The sequence below is a fragment of the Chenopodium album genome, chromosome 8 (assembly GCF_948465745.1).
Source record: "Chenopodium album chromosome 8, dcCheAlbu1.1, whole genome shotgun sequence".
In the NCBI taxonomy this organism is placed as follows: domain Eukaryota; kingdom Viridiplantae; phylum Streptophyta; class Magnoliopsida; order Caryophyllales; family Amaranthaceae; genus Chenopodium; species Chenopodium album.
In genome coordinates, this window is record NC_137841.1 from 14,776,286 (window position 1) to 14,798,844 (window position 22,559).

A 22,559-nucleotide genomic window follows, 5' to 3' on the forward strand; every position below is an offset into this window, starting at 1 on the left:
GGTGGAGGCCGCTTCCGATTAGTAATATTAATATAATTAATATTACAGCTTAATCTTGACTAAACCCTTCGGGTCACACCCAAGCAAAATATACGAACCGACTCAACGAATTAATTCGGAAGAAATTAATTCATCGCCCGAGTGTTAAATATTTAGACGTCGGTAAGTCGAGCTTGGAGCGTCGAAACCGATCGTCGAAAGTCGAGTAAAAAATAATAAAAAGACGAGACGCGCAAAATAATAATAAATCGACGATATTCCCAAAATACCCCTAGCATCGGAGTGCCCCGAGCATCCGAATGCTAGGGGCAAAAATGTCCAAGCATAGGTGGCTAGCAAGCGCACCAAGCCGAGCCTAGCATGGCTGGCTAGGTGCGTGCTAGGGCACCGTGCTAGCAGCCACGCACAACAGCAGCTAGTAGCCGCGTGCACGTGGTGCGTGCAGCAGCTAGCTGCCGCAAGCTAGGCGTGCGAGCAGCGCACGCACTAGCAGCCACGCTCAGCAGCAAGCTCGCACCAAGTGCGTGGCTTGCGCGCATAGCAGCAGCCCGCGTCTTGGTGCAGGGCTGAGCTCGGGCTGGGCTCGTGGCTGGGCTCGTGGCTGGGCCATAGGGCCAGTCACTATGGGGAAGCTTGAGGAATATGGGAGCAAGTGGGTAAGGACATGTGGCACAAGGAGAGTATTTAGTGGGGAGCAAGTATGGTCCCCTACTCTCCATGTGGTCCTCACCAACCCATTTCACATGGTAATGTCACTTGTAGATTTATTATTAGTTTGCAATTTTAATTTAATTTAGCTTTAAATTAATTTGTGGAATTTCATGATCCCACATTGATGGGATAGAAATTCCCACTCATACTTTCCTCTATAAATACCAACCTTGGGATTTGGAGTAAAGTGCTTGAGTGGGAGTTAGAAAGAGCATTCCATATTTTGGAAAAACTCTTAAACTCCATTAACACTTGGGTTTTGGTCAGACCTTGCTAACTCCAAGGTAGAGGACCTAAAAAGTCGTGTTCGTCCTTTGTGGGTGGATACTGTTGGAGGCACGGCATTTGCGGTGCTCAAGGCTTTCAAGTAAGAGCCCGTTTTGAGAGGGCGAAGCTCGCTTCAAAGGTATGATTCGTTCTTCCTTTTCTTGTGCTTATTTATTTATGCTTTATGGTTTTATTAATTACGAGTGGTTCCTTGGGTCGGGGTTGTTTCTGCGGTGAGTCGGACTCACCAAACCCCAACAGCGGTATCGGAGCCCCGCTCATTTATTTTTATAATCATGTTTTTCAAGGTTTATTTTGGCTTTTTAGTCTGGTTTAAGTTGCTAATTAGATTAGTAGCTCGGTTTTATTTATTTTAATCCCGTTTTTAATGTCGAATTTGGCCCAGATTCCAGATTTTCGCCCAAAAATAGTGAATTTTGGGTGGAAAAGGTGTTCTGGAAAGGTTTTTATCCCAATGGACCTGTGATTTTAGCCAAATTCTGACCAGAAATGCCTTTTTCGAGGGATTTTTCGTTTTTGACGAAAAGTTTTAAGTCTTTTCTAACCTTGAAATTAATGGCATAACTTGTGGATTATGTGGTTGATTATTTGCATTATTTTCTGCATTTTTAAGTCCCCTTAAAGCACACTTACTTGGTAGTATTTGATGCTTAAAGGTTGATTTATTTTCACATAATTGCAAACTAATTGCTTTTTAGTGTGAAAATTTTTGTTTTGAGGCTTCCTAAGTGTTAAAGATTCAATCTTTATTTGTGATAAGTGATTGAAACTTTAAAAACCACTAAAATTCCATGTTATTTTGTGTTAAACTTTGTTGTTTTAATCATTTTGAGTTGATTGGAAACATAAAGTTTCAATTTTTGTGATAGAAATTTGGTTATCTTCATGTTGGAAGATATAATTTTCAAGGATTCACAAAATTTAGATGTTGGAATTTTCATTTGAACATTAAATTTCATATTTTTCCAACTTCCCCTTACTTAGTCAAATTCTCAAGTTTAATTTAAATTGATTAAATTAAAAGTGAGAAATTGCCTCAACTTTGTTATTGCACCAAGCTAAACCAATTTAATTAATAATGGTTCTTGAAATTATTTTGGTTATTTGCACTTTGAAATTTTATTAAGTTGGACTTGTTTAAAATTTTTATTTTTTGCTCATTAAGTTAGTTCTAAAATTAATTTAGAATTAATTAATTATGTCTCGCGAAATGGGATCAAATCCCGAGGCCATGGCACGCAAAACGAGGCAAAGAACCACCCTTGGCTAGCCGCCCTGCTAGCAACCCGCTTGTGGCTGCCAAGGTGGCTGCCCCGCCTTGCGTGCGGCCACACGCGCGGCAGCAGCACACGGCCGCAACAGCCACACACCAGCAGCTATGGTTGTGCGTGCGCGTGCGTGTGGCAGTGGCAACAACCATGGCTGCTTGCCGCGGGCCGTGTGTGCGGAGTTTTTTTTGTGTGTGCATATGCTTGGTGCGGTGAGGTGAATAGCCGTAGTATGCTTGGTTTGCATGAGCCGCGATTATTCGAGTTTCCTTGGCAAAACGCTTAAAGCGAAAGCCACTTGAAATGCGGTTGGCTTAATATTGCTTATTTTGCCGTTTTATTTATTTAAATTAATTTTGTTTATTTTAATTAAAATTTTGGGAGGCTAGGCCTCGGTTTTGAGCGGCATTGGCAAAATTTTATTTTGACAAGTTTGGGTGCTACCGACTTAATTAATTGGATTAATTAAGGGAAATGCGGAATTTAGTGGGATCTTCAATTAATTAATGACGTCAAATTACATAATCGGTTAAACAACTTTGACTAGTTTTAATTAGGCGTGTTAATCGAATTAACCACCTAGATTAGTTACTAGTGCGCGCGTTGTTTAAATGCATTTTACTTGTTTGATATTGTAAATTGCATGGGCCATTCAAAAATGGTGAATGGATGAATGGAATATATATTCTCTCTCACAGGTTTTATGAAATGGCAACTAGTGGGACCCGATTAGGATAGAAAATACGGACTACGTGCCGTTATGTATTTTTGTAAATCTAAATACGGTCTACGCACCGTTAAGTATTTTTGTACCTTAATATTTAGATTATTCCTAGTCGTAGACACTAGTATTTGCATAGTTTGGTTAAGTCTTGAAGACGGCGTAACTTGGAAGACAAAGCCTTGAATTGCAAATGAAGACCTTTTGAAGATTTGAAGAATTCAAGGGGTCATGCTAGTTGCCAATATGCATCTATAATTTCGCTTTATATTTTATGCTTATATATACATGTGAATTATTCGTTAGATGCATGTTTAGGTTTTCTTTTATGTTGCGATGATTAGTTAAGTTCACTTAAATCAACCAACATAGAAATCCTAGGTCCCTAATAATATTGAGTCAAACTTGCCTTTCCAAAACAACACTTACCAACCGAACGAGGGTGATGGTAGGCTACGCCAAAGCGAGGTGCCATCACTTCCCCAAGGCTCATAAGGCACACCGGGTGTGCATGTTGGTTTTGGTTTAACTCATCGGTATGAGTGAGGAGTCCTCACATACCGTGGCAAAAGAGATACATCGTCGAAGATGCATTAGATGCGACGATTGTCTAACCAAGAGTGGCTTAGAGCCATTACCAAGGCAATACTTACCCTAGAAGATTGAGTGTTAAGACAAGCCAAAGCATGCTTAACCACTCTTTGTTTCTTCGGATCTTGGAATCGCCTTATTTTCACAAAATAGGGACAATTTTACGTATAAATAAGACGCTAAATAAGTATTGAAAATCTGCATGAATAAAATTCAATCTTATTTAAGTAATTTTGAATGGTTTTTCATTAAAATTCTTTCAATTGTAGAATCATGTCTTCAACTAATGACAACGACCTTATGTACCCGGAACTTCCCGAAAAGTTACCATTTTTGCTTAATTTAGTGAACTTTAAGGAATGGGAAGATAAACTCTAAAAGACACTCAGAAATTGCTACCTAGAGCATATCTTGGACACTCCGATCCCCAGTTTCTACTCGAAAGGGATCATGAGTGATGAAGCTCATGAAGAATGGAGCATGGATTGCAAGAGAGTTTCGAAACTCATGGCAAACTCCATCCCGGTTCAATGGAAAGAGATTTTCTCCGGCTATTTTCCGGACATGATGCTCAAAGCTCTTGAGGATGTAGTCAATTTGAGGGTCACCAAAAGTGCTAGGGGCAATTATGATGGTCACGTGGAGGATGTGACTAGGTCACTCTCCAAAATGAGGATCAAGCCACCGCAAGATGGTTGTCTCTCGAAAGAAAGACAAGAGGTGTGGGGAAAAGTCTATAATGCGAGACTTAGGCCCGGAATGCCACTTCAAGCTCATGTAATTAACATGACAAGGCTATTCAACCATCTGAAGCTAATTGGCAAACCAGTGGAAGACAAGCAAGCGGCTCACATGCTTCTTAGCTCTCTTCACTCGGGATATGTGGGGCTTAAAATGCGTCTCACTGCCAATAGGGATACACTGTCCTTAAGGGAAGTCATCCAAGAGTGAAAGACCTATTCTTGCAAGAAGGCTAACTTTGCCCTTAGACCAAGGAAGAAGGAGTTCAAAGACAAGAGGAAGATGCGCTGCTTCTATTGTGGTAACCCCGGACACTACAAAAGAGAATGCAGCAAGTAACTGGATGATGAGGCAAAAGGAAAAGTAACCTCAACCTTAGGTATCATCTTAAAAACTTGAATATAAGCAATTTTAAAAGGTATTAGATACCGGAAAATTGACTCACAATACACTCCTTTTTCAGGAACCAAGTGAGCGGTGCTTTTTCATGTGGAAATGAGTACACAAGTAGAATAAAGGTGATCTATCCAAGAAAACTTGTAATCTTATGTTTTGTCTAAATAAGTAGAACTTATTTAGTTTTATGCACCATACTTTTGATGTATTTCCGACGTTGGACGTCGTTTTCATCAACCAAGACTTTTATTTTGATGTCTTGAATATATTAATGGAATGACACTTTCACGTGTTTTTAGACAAAATGTTTGATACCAATGCAAAGAAAGCTAAGACTACACCGTCTAGTCAAACTTACTTGTGGCATTGTCGTCTTGGCTACATTAACATCAAACGCATCAAGAAGCTTCTTCAAGAAGGTATTCTTGACTCGTTTGATTTAGAATCCTTTGAGAATTGCGAAGGATGTTTATTAGGAAAGATGATAAAGCAACCATTCTCCAAGTTGGGAGAAAGGGCCGGTGACTTGTTGGGACTAATACACACCGATGTATGTGGGCCAATGAGTACACCCGCAAGGAGTGGTTATCGGTATTTCATAACCTTCACGGACGACTATAGTAGATATGGTTATGTCTATCTAATGTCGCACAAATCTGAATCGTTTGATAAATTCAAGGAATTTCAGAACGAAGTTGAAAACCAACTCGGCAAGAAAATCAAAGCGCTTCGATCGGATCGAGGTGGCGAATATTTGAGCCAAGAATTCGATGACCATCTGAAAGAACATGGAATACTTTCAGAGTTGACACCTCCGGGAACTCCTCAATGGAATGAAGTATCTGAAAGGAGGAATCGAACCCTGTTAGACATGGTCCGATCGACTATGGGTCTTAGTGAACTTCCAATCTCTTTATGGGGACATGCACTTTTAACTGCGGCACTTACACTGAATCGTGCTCCGTCAAAGGCAGTGGAAAAGACTCCATATGAATTATGGACAAATAAACCTCCAAGTTTGTCTTTTCTCAAGATTTGGGGATGCAGAGCATATGTCAAGAAACTCATTTCTGACAAACTTCATCCGAAATCTAACAAGGTTTAATTTGTGGGTTATCCAAAAGAAACCAAAGGGTATTACTTCTACAACAAATCCGAGAACAAAGTGTTTGTTGCTCGTGATGGTGTCTTTTTGGAGATGGAGCATCTCTCCAAAATGACAAGTGGGAGGAAAATCGAACTCGACAAAGTTCGAGAGGACGAGCAACAAGGACAAGTTGACAATCAAAGTGCTCACGAAGCATCTGTTGACATTGGTCAAATTCAAAATATGCAAAGTCAAACCGACAATGCAAATGCTCAGTCCATTACCCTACGTAGGTCAACTCGGCCAAGATCTCAACCTGACATATATCTTGGTGTTGTATTAACCGAAGATCAGGACATCCTAGTAGTGGATGGATGAGCCGGCAACCTACAAGCAAGCTACGACGAGCCCCGACTCTGCAAAATGGCAAGAGGCTATGAAATCCGAAATGGACTCCATGTTTGAAAATCAAGTATGGGACTTGGTTGATTTACCCGTAGGTTACACACCTATCGGATGTAAATGGATTTTCAAGATGAAAACCGACAAAGATGGAAATGTATTCATTTACAAATCAAGGTTGGTAGCAAAAGGTTACAGGCAAATTCACGGCGTTGATTATGATGACATTGGTCAAATTCAAAATATGCAAAGTCAAACCGACAATGCAAATGCTCTGTCCATTACCCTACGTAGGTCAACTCGGCCAAGATCTCAACCTGACATATATCTTGGTGTTGTATTAATCGAAGATCAGGACATCCTAGTAGTGGATGGATGAGCCGGCAACCTACAAGCAAGCTACGACGAGCCCCGACTCTGCAAAATGGCAAGAGGCTATGAAATCCGAAATGGACTCCATGTTTGAAAATCAAGTATGGGACTTGGTTGATTTACCCGTAGGTTACACACCTATCGGATGTAAATGGATTTTCAAGATGAAAACCGACAAAGATGGAAATGTATTCATTTACAAATCAAGGTTGGTAGCAAAAGGTTACAGGCAAATTCACGGCGTTGATTATGATGAAACCTTTTCTCCAGTATCTATTCTTAAGTCCGTTCAAATTCTTCTACCGATTGCTGCATATTACAATTATGAAATATGGCAGATGGACGTCAAAACCGCCTTCCTCAATGGAATTTTGGAAGAAACTGTGTACATGACACAGCCTGAAGGTTTTGTCGACCAGAACAATCCTAAGAAGGTATGCAAGCTTAAGAAGTCCATTTATGGATTAAAGCAAGCAAGCAGAAGTTGGAATCTGCGATTTGATGAAGCCATCAGTAAGTTTGGTTTTATCAAGAATCCAGATGAGTCTTGTGTTTACAAGAAGTTCAGTGGGAGTGACATCGCCTTCCTAGTCTTATATGTCGATGAGATTTTGCTCATTGGAAATAGCATTCCGTTGTTAGAGTCTGTAAAGGCTTGGCTCGGGAAATGTTTTTCAATGAAAGACTTGGGAGAGGCTCAGTACATACTAGGCATCAAGATCTATAGGGATAGATCAAAGAGGATGATAGGAATGAGTCAAAGTACTTACATCAATCAGGTACTAGCTCGATTCCAAATGGAAGGAGCCAAGAGAGGGCACCTACCCATGTCACATGGCATAACCTTAAGCAAGAAGCAGTGTCCAAAGACACCTGACGAGCGAGAAAGGATGATTCGTATTCCATATGCTTCGCTTATTGGATCGATCATGTATGCCATGTACTAGGCCGGATGTATCGTATGCCTTGAGTGCTACGAGCCGATACCAATCAGACCCGGGAGAGGCGCATTGGACTGCGTCCAAGAATATTCTGAAGTACCTGAAAAGGAACAAGGATAAATTCCTGGTCTATGGCGGTAAAGATGAATTGGTTGTTGAGGGATATACCGACGCAAGCTTCCAGACAGACAGAGACGACTCCAAGTCACAATCCGGATACATATTCTGTCTCAATGGAGGAGCGTTTAGTTGGAAGAGTGCAAAGCAAAGCACAACTGCTGATTCTACAACTGAAGCCGAGTACTTGGCAGCGTTTGAGGCAGCCAAGGAGGCAGTTTGGATTCGCAAGTTCATTGATGAACTTGGTGTTGTACCCTCCATCAAGGGTCCAATAGACCTCCATTGTGACAACAATGGAGCTATTGCTCAGGCTAGAGAGCCACGAGAACATCAAAAGGTCAAACATGTCAAGAGGCGATTTCACATGATTCAAGAATGGAAGACAGAGGGTGAAATCAGAATTTGCAAAGGGGGAACGGATGACAATGTAGCCAATCCACTTACTAAACCCTTGTCTCAAGTGAACCACAACAAACACATTGAGGCAATGGGAATCAAGCATGTCGCGAACTGGCTTTGATTTCCATATTATAGTGTTTTAATTAAATTTTGGACAATGTTAATGTAAAGCACTATGATGAACCATTCAGTTTTTGGAGTAATTAAAATTTTTCATGCAATTTAATTCACTCCGTCTCTATTTAATTATGGTTTAGAATTAAATAATGAGTCCATTCGATTTTAATAAATATTCAAAATAGGGTATCAAGTCAATGGCTTGGATAAAGAAACACCTATTACATTGAATATTTTAATAGAAAATTATCCCTAATCAAGGTCATATTTTTCTGGACGATTAATGACCATTAGAAATTAGTGTGTAGTATGATTTATAGCACCGTTTCTTGTGCTATGAGGATATAAATCGTTTGCACCGGTATTGGTTTAGAACTATACTGGATCGACCTATGAGAATACTTTAAGAGATTTAAAAATCGTCATAAGTATTTTTCTCATTATTACTATCGGAACTCTTTTCCTTGACCATGAGTAGTGGGAGGTCTCTTGTTTGAGTACTAGTCCGGTTTGGTATCCGCCAAACGTCTGCCGTAACTAGGGATTATAACAACAGATATCGGGCGGCTAGGTCCTCTTAGTAAGAGAAGCTACATTACAAGACTGGAAATGTCCCCCCTACTAACAATAGGGAACATGTCTTGTTGTTTACAAGGCCTCTCGAAGAGAGAGACTGTGAAAATGCATGGCCATGCTCAGATGGATTTTAGAAATCATATGCTTATTGACAGTCAAACTCGGATTTCGAGAAACACTTCTGGACGTAACAGAGAAGACGAGTAATCTTACTCTGTATTTCATGAAGAGACATGAAGAGACATAGGAAAGGGGCTATACACTAAATGCACACTTGTCCGGAAGGACAAGTGGGAGATTGAAAGGAATGGTGACCTTCGAACAAATGTATTATTCTGATAGCGGGTTCAGAATTATTAGAAAGCTAATATATTCAGTAAGGTCAAGTGATCGGAATGCCTGGGTGGAGGCCGCTTCCGATCAGTAATATTAATATAATTAATATTACAACTTAATCTTGGCTGAACCCTTCAGGTCACACCCAAGCAAAATATACGAACCGACTCGACGAATTAATTTGGAAGAAATTAATTCGTCTCCCGAGTGTTAAATATTTAGACGTCGGTAATTCGAGCTTGGAGCATCAAAACCGATCGTCGAAAGTCGAGTAAAAAATAATAAAAAGACGAGACGCGCAAAATAATAATAAATTGACCATATTCCAAAAATACCCCTAGCATCGGAGTGCCCCGAGCATCCGAATGCTAGAGGCAAAAATGTCCAAGCATAGGTGGCTAGCAAGCGCACCAAGCCGAGCCTAGCATGGCTGGATAGGTGCGTGCTGGCGCACCGTGCTAGCAGCCACGCACAGCAGCAGCTAGCAGCCGCGTGCACGTGGTGCGTGCAGCAGCTAGCTGCCACAAGCTAGGCGTGCTAGCAGCGCACGCACTAGCAGGCACGCTCAGCAGCAAGCCCGCACCAAGTGCGTGGCTTGCGCACACAACAGAAGCTCGCATCTTGGTGCAGGGCTGGGCTCGTGGCTGGTCCATAGGGCCGGTCACTGTGGGGAAGCTTCAGGAATATGGGAGCAAGTGGGTAAGGACATGTGGCACAAGGAGAGTATTGAGTGGGGAGCAAGTATGGTCCCCTACTCTCCATGTGGTCCTCACCAACCCATTTCACATGGTAATGCCACTTGTAGATTTATTATTAGTTTGCAATTTTAATTTAATTTAGCTTTAAATTAATTTGTGGAATTTCATGATCCCACATTGATGGGATAGAAATTCCCACTCATACTTTCCTCTATAAAAACCAACCTTGGGTTTTGGAGTAAAGTGCTTGAGTGGGAGTTAGAAAGAGCATTCCATATTTTGGAAAAACTCTTAAATTTCATTAACACTTGGGTTTTGGTCAGACCTTGCTAACTCCAAGGTAGCGGACCTAAAAAGTCGTGTTCGTCCTTTGTGGGTGGATACCGTTGGAGGCACGACATTTGCGGTGCTCAAGGCTTTCAAGTAAGAGCCCGTTTTGAGAGGACGAAGCTCGCTTCAAGGGTATGATTTGTTCTTCCTTTTCTTGTGCTTATTTATTTATGCTTTATGGTTTTATTAATAACGAGTGGTTCCTTGGGTCGGGTTTGTTTTCGCGGTGAGTCGGACTCACCAAACCCCAACACCAGGTGAATTCGCCAGTCGACTCTGGCGATTGCTTTCGAGGACGATGCGACCACCCGAGAGCAGCGGGTGCGCATCTTTGCTCTTATTTGCTGTCAGGGACGTTTTCCCCTGACAAGGTGTAGACACCCATTTGTGTCTCCCCAAAACCGAACCTAGTGATGAGTACCTTTAACGTCAAAACATAATCGAATGAAGTGAAAGTGTGGAAAGTCTAGTGTTGCGATTAGTTTTTTATTCTTTTCTTTCTCTCTGTTTTTGAAAACCTATTTTAAGAAAACAGCCAATCCAGTTTAGTTTGGTCCATGGCAAGGGACCAATAATGGTGTAGTTGGGTCGGGTTCGGAAAGAGCTTTCCAACAATATATTATAAGCCCAATTCTAATGAATAATGAGGAGGTTATAGCCAAATTACTAAACTGGGCCCGGTTTGATCTTTATATGCGGCCCAATGATCTAGAGGAGGGCCTATTATTGATTTATCATTCCTAATGCAATAAGGATTGATTATAGTCTTCTAGAGTCTTCTAGAAGGTTCTTTTGAATCCTAATTTGATTAGAATTGATAAATTGACTTTTAAGAGTTTTAATTATAATAAAAGAAGTGTTTTAAGGAAAATACAGTTTTACCCTCTCGTACGCTTAAATTTTATCAAAATAAGAAAACGCGTGGAAAATTGATTGCAGCGCCATACGACATGTCTGTCGCCTGGCAACAGACCTGGCTTCTGGCGACAGGCGTGTTTGGCGAAAGCGTCGTGTTTTATTCTTTTCGAAACTTTGATTTGTTTATTATCATATCAGGCTGATTTTCTCTATAAATAGCCTCCTAAAACCTCTGTTTTCAATATCCAACCCTCATCAAGAGAATCTTGATTCTCTATCTCTTTCTCTCTTTTCTAAATTAGCCTTTGTTCATACAAAATTACGAATTCACAAGATCTAGACACAATTAGCCAAATTCAAAGTAGGCTTTGCCCTAGATGTGAAAGGTTTAATTTCTGAGGGTTTGGTCCCAAATCTCTATTTCAATTATTTAATTTAATTGTTTATTATTTTCCTTGAAGTTACTAACGTCTGTATTTGGTTATTAGAAAAAGGTACGAGGCATCCAAGTAAGTACTTTAATTGTTTGCATTTATATTATGATATAGAAATCATGTCTAGGTTCCTATTATGATTCCTAGTATCATGTTAGGATGCTTGATGTTTTGAATGACAACAATGATTCCTAGTATTATGTTTAGGGAAAAGGTTATTGTTAGTTGAGACGATTAATACAAGAGGGGGGTGAATTGTATTGAGTTCCTAATGACTACTTTTGCGGAATAATTAAAGAATGCATATAGGAACTTGCAAGGACACACAGATTTTACGAGGAAACCTTCCAGGGCCCAACTGGAAGTAAAACCTCGACCCTACCTTAAGGATTTCAAACACAAACCACTTCACTTTAATAGGGCAAACACCAAGTTACAACCTATTAAACACATACCTTTATTCACAAGTTCCACACTTGCTACTCGATAGGACCCTATCCTACCCAATCTAAGCACCACACTTAGATTCACTCGTACTGCCAAAGTACAAAACTCTCAGCTTCACACTAGAAGCTTACACAATCTATATGCGATGTAAAAGTAACAAACTCATCCAAATAACCCAACCAATACAAATGTATGACAGTACACCTAGTATATGATAGGCAGTCTATGCATGAAATCCGAAACTAATATGACAAGTTCGAAGCTTGGTAAACTTACTCTATTAATGCTCAGTGATTTCTCCACGCATAAACTCACTAAAAACCTTAAACCATTTCAATCTTTACTATTTATACAAGTATGACTTGTATAGCAAGTAGGTTTTCTAAAAAGATAAATAAGTTAACTTAACTTATCTTTAAAACACAGTTTTATGTAAATCATATTTGAATAAAATCTTTTTAGAAAAATAAAATAGAAAGATATTGTTAAAAAGAATCATATCTTTTAACAAATAGATTTTAAGAAATAAAACATTTTAGAAAATATTTTCTAAAATCTATCTTTTATATTTTCCTTAGGAAAAATGTAAACTAATAATCCCACCTTTAGTCGGTCTTCCACAAACAATCCCACCTTTTGAAATTCCAGAAATAATCCCACCTTTTGCCCCTATCTTCAATTAACAATCCTTTACCGGTTGGATTGTTTTGATAACCTGTGTTCATAGGTTATAAGACACGTGTCAGGTTTTAATAGGTTTAACCTAATTTTTTTTAAAAAAAAAAACAAACTAATAAAAATAATAATAATAAAAAAAAAAAACCAAAACCAAAACCCCCAGCCCAGCCACCGTATCCCTTCCCCATCCCGCCACCGCATCCCCTCCACATCCCCGCCCTTGCTTTCCCCGGCAACCCAACCTACCCCTCCAAGGCGCCGGAACCCCACCCCTGAAGCCCGAAATCAGCAGCTGCAGCCGCCTAGCTTCCCCAAAAACCCAACCCAATCCGCCGCCCAGAACCCCTCTTTCTCCTTCTCCTGCTCTTTCTCTCTTCTCTTTGGTATGTTTCCCTCTCCTCTAAATTCATCAATTTATTCCCTTTCAATTCGATTTTTAGATGATTGAAATAATAATTTGTGTTTAATTTCAAACCAAAAATCGAATTGGAGACGATGGGTGACGTTTTTCGGGGCTGGGGTGGAGTATTTCGTGGCTGGGGATTGAGTTTCAGCTTTTCAGGGGGCTGGGTGGGGTTTTTCGTGGCAGTGGGTGGAGTTTTCGTGGTGGGGGTTGGGTTTCGGTGGTGGTTATTAGATTTTCCGGCGTAGTCGGTGAGTTTCGTGGTGGCTTGGTGGGTGGGGGTGGCGGTAAGGAGTGAGTGTTGGGTGGTGGTTGGACTGGTGGCTTGAGAAGGAGTATAGTTTTAAAAAATAAAAAAAAAATACCTGCTTAACAAGTTGTAGGTCAATGGGATCGTTAGTGGAAGATGAGGGTCAAAAGTGGGATTGTTTCTGGAATTTCAAAAGATGGGATTGTTTATGGAAGACCGACTAAAGGTGGGATTATTAGATTACATTTTTCCTATCAATTTCCTTATTAATTTATTTACCAAGAAAACTTGCCACGCTTCTAATAAATCTCGTGCATTAACCTACTTAACATATTAACAATAACCTAGAAGATAAAAACCTCAGCTAAATTAAATTGTTGCGCCGCGCTTCTAAACAGGTAGGTTACTTGGGCTCCACGCAGACTAAGTTCCTTCAGGGACCTTAGCTTGCTGACTTCAAGTTCCTATTAGGGAACGTTCCTATTAAGGAACTTAGTTCTTGTTAGAGAACTTAGTTCTTGTTAGATATAGACTAGAAAGGGTTAGAAAGAGGACATAATGAGCTAGGTCTCATGAAACTCCAAAATTTTCTTGTAGTCCTCCTTTGTTTGTTGTGCAGAAGCCTCCAGGTTGTCTTCAAGACTCTTGAGTTTCTGTTGGAACTCCTCCTTTTGTTCCTTTAGAGCCTTGTCCTGTTCTTTCAGAAACTTCTTTTGCTCTTGAAATTCCTTGTCCTGATTCTGCACTAGCTTCTTGAGCTCTTTTAATTCCTTTCCCTGCTCTTGCACAATCTTTTCCAGGGTTAACATTTGAAGTCTTCCAGCAAAATCCTTCATTTGTTTCTCAACCCTTTCCATCCTATCCACCAGTTCAGCAACTTGCCCATCGAGGATACCTTCCTTAACATCCAACTCTAGAGGTTGTTCCATGCTTGTCTGAGGAACATAACTAGCAGATATCCTCCTATTTTTCCTTACAGGCTGCTCAGACACTTCTTTCTCTTTCCTTTTCCCTGTCATTTTTTCTTTCTTTTTCTCTCCCTTCTCCATTCTTTGAATTTTTCCTTTTACTACCTCCAAACTCAGTCCAGCCAGTGTTTCCTCATTTAGTACATTCTCCGGCTTCTCATCCAGAGCACCATACCTACCCTTCAGAATTACTCCAGCACTTTCAAACACAGTTGACAAAATAGCTCCATAGCCCACTTTTGTCCTACTTGGAACACAATGTGCTAAGTGCTGATACATCAATGCAGGAAAATTTACTTTAATTTTCTTAGACAAATAGAATATTATAGCCATATCCATCAAGCATGCTTCCCCCTTCTTTGCACTTCTAGGCAAGATGGTTTTCTTAAATAAATTGAACAACAGCTTGTTCAACGAGCTTAAATCATTGTGACTCATTATCTTCTTCCCCCTTTTACCACCAAGAGCTTCAACAATGTCACCAGTCAAGTATTTTCCTACTTTAACACTAGCTTTACCCTTAATGTAAGTTTCATACCCCTCCGTTGGAGTTTTCATAATTTTACCTAGGGTTTCAACATTCAATTCAATTTTGACACCATCGACTTCACTAGAAATTACCCCCAATTTTGCTTGAAAATTTTGACAGAACTCAGTCATAGCAATTGGATACAAATAGTTGGCAGAAACTTTTGATAACAAATATTCCCAGCCTTGGAACTTAATAAAATCAATAAACTCTAAGAACCTAGCTTTCCTACACCAATCTAGATCAATACGATGACCTAAAACATACCTCCCTGCTTGTGATTCAAGTTCAGCTAGCTTGATCAGTCACATCCTCTTCTTCATCTTCCTTTTCTGATTCTTCTTTTTCTGAATTGTTGTGATCTTCTTTGTCTTCCTCTCCCTCATTCATCTCTCCTCCTTCTTCGTCATCCTCTTTAGTTTCTTCTGATTATTTCCCTTGAGCAAACTCGTCAACCTCTTCTATTTGCTCCTCAAGTGACTTCTCTTTTTGTTTCTTCTCTTTCCACTCTTTCAATCTTTGAAGAACACTTGAAACGGATGACTCTTCTTGGTCATTCTTACTTTCCACTTCTTTAGGTTTAGATGATGAGGTTATAGGAATTTCAGGGGTTTTGGTTGAAGTTGAAGAAGGTTTGTAGTTCACCATGGCTAATGGAGATGTTTCTTCTTGAATGGTGTTTTCGGATCTTTGAGAGTTTTCTGATGAGACGATTTCAGCAATGATGACCATGGTTATCTAGAAAAGGTTTTAAGCTTAGAAGGGTAATTACTGAAAAGGGGTTAAATTGATTTGACATTGAGGTGAAAGAGGTGGGTGAAATTTTGCTTTTATAATTAATGAAGCGGTGTAAGGGATTTTAAGAGATTTCACTATTCAGTCATTAATTGAACAAATTCAATTAATTTTTCAAATTTTAAATTAACAGGATGAATTTGCCAAAATCATGTTCTTTCTAAATTAATTTAATTTCAAAAAAAAAAAAAAACTTTCTGAAAATAAAACCACACAATTGGAACACACTTTCTACACATGTGCAATGTACATAATTAATAACTTACACAGTTAAGCGTTTTAATGAACTTATCTATAGCAATTTACAACGGTGACACTTCAGCTATGTTTAGCACACCAAGATTGTGCTAAATGCTCTTTTAGCTCTATTTACATTATTTTGACTTTGCCATATCTTGGAACTTCAGAAGCAATCAATTCAGCTTGATCATCCCAAGTTCTAATCTTAATTTCTCAAATCTTTCTCTGCTCAAGGGCTTGGTTAGAATATCTGCAATTTGATTTTCAGTATGACAAAATTCTAACTTAATATTCCCTTGCTCCACATTATCTTTTTAAAAGTGATGCCTAATGTGGATATGTTTTACCTTTGAGTGTTGAACTGGATCCTTAGAAATACATATAGCACAGGCATTATCACAGTAAATAGGCACACATTAAAAAACAATACCAAAATCTCTAACATGTTGCTTTATCCAAAGTACTTCTGAACAACATGCTACTACTGCCACGTACTCATCCTCAGCTGTAGACATTGCAACTGTGTTTGCTTCTTGGAACCCCAAGAAACTAAACAAGGTCCTAAAAACTATACCATACCTGAAGTGCTTTTTCTATATACCAAATCACCTGCATAGTCAGCATCAGTAAAGCCTTTTAAATCAAAGAAGTCAGTTCTAGGATATAAGAGACTCAAATCATCAGTTCCTTTCAGGTATCTAAGGATTCTCTTTACTGCTTTCAAGTGAGACTCCTTTGGGTTTGCTTGGAACCTGGCACACAAACCTACACTAAAAGATATGTCAGGTCTACTAGCTGTTAGATAAAGTAAAGAACCTATCATACCTCTATACATAGATTGATCAACACAAGTTCCAGTTGGATCTTCATCCAATCTGGTTGCTATACCCATTGGAGTGTTATTAGTCTTAGCATTATCTAGCTTGTACTTCTTGATCTGTTCATTGATATATTTTTGTTGATGGATCATGATTCCTTCTTCAGTTTTCTTGATTTGCAATCCAAGGGAGAAGTTTAATTCGCACATCATGCTCATTTAAAATTCTCCACTCAGAAGGTCAGCAAAAATACTTGCACAAAGATTCATTAGTTGCACAAAAAAAAAATATCATCAACATAAATTTGTACAACTAATATGTAAGTTCCATTTGATTTTAAAAACAAAGTTTTATCTATTTTACCACGTTTAAAACCATTTTGCAATAGGAACTTAGACAATCTTTCATACCATGCTCTAAGAGCTTGCTTCATCCCATAAAGAGCTTTGTCAAGCTTGTAGACATGGTTTGGGAACTCTGGATTTTCAAATCCAGGAGGTTGTTCCACATAGACTTCTTCATTTAAAAATCCATTTAGAAATGCACATTTAACATCCATCTGGAACAATGTGAATCCCATATAAGCAGCAAAAGCAATAAGTAAACGAATAGCCTCTAACCTGGCCACTGGTGCAAATGTTTCTTCATAGTCTATTCCTTCTTGTTGATTGAAACCTTGAACAACAAGTCTTGCTTTATTCCTGACAATAATACCATGCTCATCTAGCGTGTTCCTAAACACCCACTTTGGACCTATAGTCTTCTTATCCTTGGATCTAGGTTCACTAGTAGAAAATATCAAAAAGGCACCCCCTAATTGGCACCGGTTCAGTCCAAACCGGTGCCAAAAATGGCCTACAAAATTGGTGGGAAACTGAACCAGAGTAAAAGGCACCGGTTCACTTCAAACCGGTGCCAAAAACAAATAGGCCACCGGTTTGAACCGGTGCCTTTTGAACCGGAGCCATTAAAAAAAAAAAAAAAAACAAAACAAAAATAAAACACGGTTCTTTTAAACCCACCCCAACCCTAAAATCTTTCTCTCTCCTATCATCCTCTTTCTCTTTCTCTCTCCTCTCATCTCCTCCTCCTCAAACTGATCTCCTTCTCGATCCTCAAACTGATTTTTCTCTTTATTTTTTCGATCTTCTTCTTCTCCTTCTAATTCTCTTTAATTTTTCGATCTTCTTCTCCCTCACAATCACGAATAACACATGCAACATCTCGATTTTCTGGGTTTTTGAAGACCACATGCAACATCTCAATTTTTTGGGTTTTTGAAGACCACATGCAACACCGATTTGTGAGGGAATTTATGGGTTTTATTTTAATTTTCTGGGTTTTTGTTTTAATTTATTTTTTAATCGGTTTTTTTAAAATTTTAATCGATTAAAATTCTTTTTTTTTTTTCTGGGTTGTTGTTAGATCAATTTCAATCAAATTTCTGGGTTATTGTTTTGATTTTAATCGAATTTTTGGGTTTTTTTTTTTAAATTTTAAATCGGATTTTTTTCGATTTCAATTATTTTTTGTTTCTGGGTTTTTCGAACACCAATTTTAATTTTTTTCGAATTCTAATTTTTTTGCATTGGTTTTTTCTGGGTTTATTCATTGATTTTTTTCTGGGTTTATTCATTGATTTTTTCTGGGTTTATTCATTGATTTTTTCTGGGTTTATTCATTAATTTTTTTCTGGATTTTTTCTGGGTTTGTTCATTGATTTTTTCTGGGTTTATTCATTGGTCGTTTCTGGGTTTATTCATTGGTTTTTTTTTTTTTTCTGGGTTTTTGCATTAGTTTTTTCTGGGTTTATTCTAATTTTAATTTTTGCATTGCTTTTTTTTTATTTTAATTTTTTTTTCTGGGTAACACCGATTTCAATTTTTTTTTCGTTTTCTGGGTTTCTGGGTTTGAATTTTTTTTCAATTTTTGGGATTAAATTTCTGGGCTTTTTCTTTCGAAGTTTAATTATATTAATCGATTTTTGTTTTAATTGGTGCAGGTATGTTATTTAGATCTGAAATCGAAGAAGCAAGATACAAGCAAGAATGAATGAGTTTTTTTTTTTTTTTTTGAATTTATATTGTAATTTTTTTTAAAATTTATATTGTAATTTATTTTAATATGCTGTAATCAAAGTTTTTTTTTGTTGTAATTTTTTTTTTTATCATATATTGCAAATTTTTGATTCTTGTTGATATGTTGCAATTTTCGATTCTTGTTGATATATTCCAAATTTTCGATTCTTGTTCATATTTCGCAAATTGGCTGGAAAAAACAAAAAAAAAAATATATATATATATTTTTGGGCATTTTTGGCACCGGTTAACCGGTGCCAAAAACAACAAAATAATTTTTGTTGGCCATTTTTTGGCACCGGTTAACCGGTGCCATTTCCAATTTTTGGCACCGGTTTGAACCGGTGCCTTATTAAACCACTTTTGGCACCCCTCACATAGGCAGCGGTTCAAACCGGTGCCTTAGACCGGGTTTGAACCGCTGCCAAATGCCTTTTTTCACCTAGTGGTTCCAGATGCCAAACTTTATTTCTTTCAAACTCATTTAATTCAGCTTGCATAGCATTAATCCATTCTGCATCAGTTAAAGCTTCAACATAGTTCTTAGGTTCCATAGAAGAGAGGAATGCATAGAATGCATAGAATTATCTAAGATGAGATCTAGTCTGAGTTCCTTTTGTAATATCACTCTTGATTGCATCCATAGGATGTGATTTCTGATATTTCCATCGCTTTGGTATAAAGTCCTTGACTGGATACAACCTTTCCTGATTATTGTTGACTGGTTCTTCTATAGGAACTTAGTCTTGAGTCTCATTTGGAACTTCAAAAGGATATTCCTCAATCTGATCTTGATTTTGTTCTTGAGGTGGAGTTCCTGGTGTATTCTCCATTTCAGGTTTTATATTTGATTCTGGATTCGTTTCTTCTACATTTTCAACTTGCTGCTTCTACAATGATGTTGATTCCTCATCTGGATCTGGCTTGCGCACAAGTCCAATTTCAAAATCATCATCACAATCATGTACATCATTTAACTGTTCAGTTTCATCAAATATGATATGTACAGATTCCTCAACATACATTGTTCTCTTATTATAGACTCTATAGGCTTTACTATTTGAGGCATATCCTAAGAATACTGCCTTATCACTACGTTCATCAAACTTTCCCAAGTTCCTTTTACCATTGTTATGAACAAAGTATCTACATCCAAAAGATCTAAAATAAGAAATATTTGGCTTTCTCCCTTTGATTGGATCATAAGGAGTCTTGTTGGTGATGGCTCTAACAGATACTCTGTTAAGAATATAGCATGTTGTATTCACTACTTCTGCCTGGAAGTTCCTAGGCAGTCCACTTGAGATCAACATTGTTCTGGCCATGTCTTCAAGGCTTCTATTCTTGCGTTCTACAACTTCATTCTGTTGTGGAGTCCTTGGTGCAGAGAAGTTGTGATCCATTCCATGCTAAGCGCAAAACTCATCAAATTTTGAGTTTTCAAATTCAGTTCCATGATCTGATCAAAGGTGAATCAATGGATTGCCTTTCCTTCTCTGTTCTTTCTTTACAAAAGCTACAAATTCATCAAATGTTTCATCTTTTCTAACAAAAAAGAAAACCCAAGTAAATCTTGAAAAATAATCAACAATAACATTACATATCTCTTACCACTTCTGCTTTGGATTCTCATAGGACCACATAGATCCATATGAACAAGTTCCAAAGGTCTTTTGGTGCTTACCATTTTCTTGGATTTGAAAGAAATTCGAGTATGTTTTCCTCTAACATAAGCATCACACACTTTTTCATACAAGAACTTAATGCAGGGAAGTCCTTCCACTAGTTCCTTAGATCTAAGTTTATCAAGTAAAGTAAAGCTTGCATGGCCAAATCTCTTGTGCCATAATAGAGTATCATCCTCAATAACACTGAGACATGTTAAATTGTTGTTAGGAACCTCATTAAGATCAACAACATATGTGTTCCTTTTACGAGTTCCTTCTAAAATAATGTTCCTAGTGTCATTGTGAATGATTCTGCATTTATTGGAAGTAAAGCTTACAGAGTTACCTTTGTCACAGAATTGTGAAATACTTAACAAGTTGTGTTTGAGACCCTCGACCAAAAATACAGTATCAATAGCATGGGAACTTGACCTTCCTACCTTTCTAATAGCAATTATATCTCCTTTCATGTTATCACCAAAGGTCACAGTTCCCCCATAGTAGGCATCCAGTGAGAGAAATCTAGATTTGTCTCCAGTCATGTGCTTAGAACAACCACTGTCGAGGTACCAGGTGTTGTGCCCCCTCACTGGAACCTGCAAGAGAAATCATACGTCAGTGTTAGGAACCTAAGTTTCCTTGAGTTCCTGTGTAACAGCAGCAAGTTCATTCTTCTTGATCCAGATCTGTTCTACATGTTTTTCATTTTTCTGTGTACTATTTTCTTTCTTAGGACACTTAACCTGTTTATGTCCTGTATTTCCACTGAAATAATAAACAATACTACTAGGCAGGTCAACATACTTCTTTTCCTTTTGGAGCTTCTTTTTGAAACCCAAACCTTCTGTACTTTTGGTTTGAGCTTTGGTGATCCAATCTGGAACTCTGTACTCTATAGGTTGTTTGCCTTTCCTAGCTTTCTCAAGTTACCCCTCAAGTCGTGCCTTATCCGATCTAAGATCTTCCAAATCAGATTATAGCTTTTCAAAAATTGGATATTGAGCAAGTGGAGGAACTTCAGAATTAGGAGCATCAAGACAGAGTTTCATCAAGGACAGTTCCACATTTAACATTATATTATCATGTTTCAACCTATCTACAATTTCTTTCAAATAATTATTGTCATCAAACAGACTAAAGAACCTGTATTGAATATCAAATTTCATATTGTCAACCCACTCACTATTTTCTTTAAAATTTACGAAAGCTTCATCACTTTGCTATTTGGCTCTATATAATTCTTTCAAGTCTTCTTGTATTTCCAAAACGACATATATCAAGTTTTCTTTAGAGAAATGTCTAAGGTCTTTTTGAGAAAACCATCCTCAAATTCTAACTCCTTCAGTTTTTCTTTTTAATCTGTTTTTGCCATCAAACACAAATGGGCAGTTTCCTCTAATGGTTGGTCCTCTTCTTCCTCTAAATCTAAATCTCCCCAGGCAGCTAGCATAGCTTTCTTCACATTGTCTTTGGTGAAGTAAGGTTTATAGACTCTTGACTCCTTGGATTGCTCTTGCCTTTTGTCTTTCCTTTATCACCATTCGGTACTGAACAGTCCTTAATGAAATGATATTTAGACCCACACTTGAAACAAGTTGTGTTCCTGGAACTTGTGTACTTCTTGTTCCTATCGAACTTCTTATTGTTCATCATCCTTTTAAACCTTCTTACTAGCATTGCCATCTCTTCCTCATCAACTTCTAATTCCTCTGAGTCTTGAGCCTTAAGGGCAAGACTCTTGTTTTTGGAACTATCAGTGTTGGAACTCAGGTGAAGTTCATTAGTCATGAATGATCTAGCTAGCTATTCCATGTTGAACTTGGTGAAGTCTTTAGCTTCCTGCATGGCAGTAACCTTAGATCTCCAGCGTTCATCTTAAGATCTTCCTTGCCTGTTCATCAATAGGAATGTGTCTACCAAGGGAATTCAATTCATTAATAATATCATTGAACCTAGTAAACATTTCCTCTATAAATTCCTTAGATTGTATTTCAAACCTTTCATATCTAGACATCAATAAGACAATCTTATAACGTTTTACCTCATTAGTACCTTCATGAGTTACCTCTAGTAGATCCCAAATTTGTTTAGCAGACTTGCATCCCATGATACGATTATGTTCATGAGGTCCAAGTTCACAATGTAAATACTTTATAGCTAAAGAATTTAATTCAAGTTTCTGATAATCTTCTTTATCATAATCAGAAATAAGTTTAGGAGCTACCTCGTTCTTTTCATTGGTTGAGGTTATTTCAAAATCACCAGATTTAATAACACGCCAAACCTGGTAATTTTCAGCC

At 38.2% G+C, this 22,559-nt stretch overlaps 1 long non-coding RNA gene across 1 annotated transcript; it reads left to right on the forward strand.

The window, feature by feature from the left end:
* Positions 1–17,623: 17,623 nt before the first annotated feature.
* On the forward strand, positions 17,624–18,712 carry LOC145555848 (uncharacterized). The gene is made up of 2 exons (XR_014091589.1): positions 17,624–18,422; positions 18,517–18,712. It is a non-coding gene; the product is annotated as an uncharacterized LOC145555848 (long non-coding RNA).
* The last annotated feature ends 3,847 nt before the right edge of the window (positions 18,713–22,559 follow it).